Source organism: Octopus bimaculoides, chromosome 15 (assembly GCF_046866305.1).
Source record: "Octopus bimaculoides isolate indiv1 chromosome 15, ASM4686630v1, whole genome shotgun sequence".
Taxonomy (NCBI): domain Eukaryota; kingdom Metazoa; phylum Mollusca; class Cephalopoda; order Octopoda; family Octopodidae; genus Octopus; species Octopus bimaculoides.
The window spans coordinates 46,780,764-46,783,263 of NC_142942.1; the positions used below are offsets into that span (position 1 = coordinate 46,780,764).

Below are 2,500 nucleotides of genomic sequence, written 5' to 3' on the forward strand. Positions count from 1 at the left end.
CTCTCGTTCTCTCTCTCTCTCGTTCTCTCTCTCTCTCGTTCTCTCTCTCTCTCGTTCTCTCTCTCTCTCGTTCTCTCTCTCTCTCTTTCACTCCCCCTTCTGTCCTTGACACACAAACCACAAATATGAATATATTATGTCATCAATATTTTAAACATATATAAGGCGGTGAGCTGGCAGAATCGTTACTGCGACGAGCAAAAGGCTTAACGGCGTTTCGTCTGCCTTTACGTTCTGAGTTCAAATGTTGCCGCTTTCGGCTTTACCTTTCATCCTTTCGGTGTCGATAAAATAAATACCAGTTGAGTATTGGGATCGATGTAATCAATTTAACCCCTTCCACGAAATTGCTGCTCTCTTGCCAAAATTTGAAACCAATATTTTATACATATATTTTTTGTAAACAAGTAGAAGCTACATGACTTTATGGAGAAAGGGATTTGCAGTGTTGCAACACTCATGCCTTTCTCGTGTTAACTCACGACATATAAATAAAAAAAATCCCTCTTATGGTTTTATCTATGAAATATTTGTATCTGATTAAAAATAATATTTGAAATAGATGTTAACACACATATAAACATGTACGTGCATATGTATGCATGTGTCTGTGTGCGCGCGTGTATGGGTGTGTATGTGTTGTTCAGTAGAATGCTCCAAGATGGTATATTTTACTAAATATTTCAAACTCAGTATTTTGCTTTATAGTATTGAAGAAGGTGATGTCTACGTAAGAACTTGTTACATAAGCGCTGTAAACGTGCGTATTAAAAGCATTTGAAATGTCACTAATTGTTATTTGTTATTATTCAAATGTAAAGCAGGCAGAATTTTACATTTGTGTTGCTTATTGAATCCTAAGTCTCAACTAGATCTATAGCGAAAACAGAAAAGTTCAATACGATCAGGATTACTGGTTGCGTTTTGTCCAAGGTTCGTGACAGTATTTGCAGTGAGGCCTTGAAATAGACATATGGGTGCACACTAGAGTGGATATGCAGACGAAGACAGAATCAATGAAATCAGTGGTGCATGACATTATTTCTGCTATGATTTTTATACACATTTTATACATTTTTTTTCTATATTGTCCACCGCCTATCTCAAATAAATAAATAAATAGATAAATAAATAAATAAATAAAAATATTTGTCAAAATCAATATTTCATGCACAAATTAAATTCAAAATATAACAGAAACCGTACAAAAATACGATCTGGAGTATGAGGTTAAGTGTTTTATAATATGCGCTGCTCACTCACTCAATAATAATAATAATAATAATAAGGATAATCCTTTTTACTATAGGCACAAGGCCTGAAACTATTGGGGAGGAAGCCAGTTGATTAGATCGATCCCGGTACGCAACTGTTACTTAATTTATCGACCCCCAAAAGGATGAAAGGCAAAGTCGACCTCAGCGGATTTTTGAACTCAGAGCATAAAGACAAACGAAATACCACTAAGCATTTAGTCCGGCGTGCTAACGATTCTGCCAGCTCACCGCCGTAATAATAATAATAATAATAATAATAATAATAATAATAATAATAATAATAATAATAATAATAATAATAATAATAATAATAATAATAGCAGGACTTACAAATATATATAACATACAGAAAATTGCACTACTGGGTACTGCACACATTCTACGCAAAACACTTTCAATACAGTAAACATAAGAGCACCACAGCAAACCACAGCACATACCCAAGGCGCACAGAGCTGCGCTCGGTAGTGAAGTGAAAGCACGTTATAAAAATAAAACTACTGAATAATAATAATAATAATAATAATAATAATAATAATAATAATAATAATAATAATAATAATAATAATAATAACAATAATAATAATAATAATAATAATAATAATAAACAAAAATAGCAGGACTTACAAATATATATAACATACAGAAAATTGCACTACTGGGTACTGCACACATTCTACGCAAAACACTTTCAATACAGTAAACATAAGAGCACCACAGCAAACCACAGCACATACCCAAGGCGCACAGAGCTGCGCTCGGTAGTGAAGTGAAAGCACGTTATAAAAATAAAACTACTGAATAATAATAATAATAATAATAATGATAATTTATAATAATAATAATAATAATAACAATAATAATAATAATAATAATAATAATAATAATAATAATAATAATAATAATAATAATAATAATAATGTGGCTTTGAAGAACAACAGAGCATTTTCTAATTGTACAAATGTCTCTGTGGCACACCTAATATTTTCTTGTGTTCCCTAACTAGGCTATAAGCTGACGCTCTTACGTACTGGTTTAAATTACGTCACAGTTCTCTCAGGTAGTGATGATCAACGTGACACTGTGTGATAAGCCATGGCCTTGATATTGCAGGTACTAAATCCATCAGTCGGGCTCCAGTACAGTTTCTCCTCCAGCTAATTTCGACCACAAGATTATGGTTTTAAGAAGCGGGAGTATAATAGAAAAAAAAAAAAAATCCA

At 32.6% G+C, this 2,500-nt stretch overlaps 1 protein-coding gene across 4 annotated transcripts in view; it reads right to left on the reverse strand.

Moving 5' to 3' along the window:
• Nucleotides 1–2,500, reverse strand: part of LOC106874436 (retinal homeobox protein Rx1) — a 54,613-nt gene that overhangs the window by 22,749 nt on the left and 29,364 nt on the right. Inside the window, exon 1 of one of the 4 annotated variants that reach the window (XM_089363827.1) lies at nucleotides 1,608–1,710. The exons of the other annotated variants lie outside the window; for them this stretch is intronic. The gene's annotated coding sequence lies outside the window, so the exon portion shown is untranslated. Of the gene's footprint in view, nucleotides 1–1,607; nucleotides 1,711–2,500 lie in introns of those variants that run through there. 4 annotated transcript variants of the gene reach the window in all.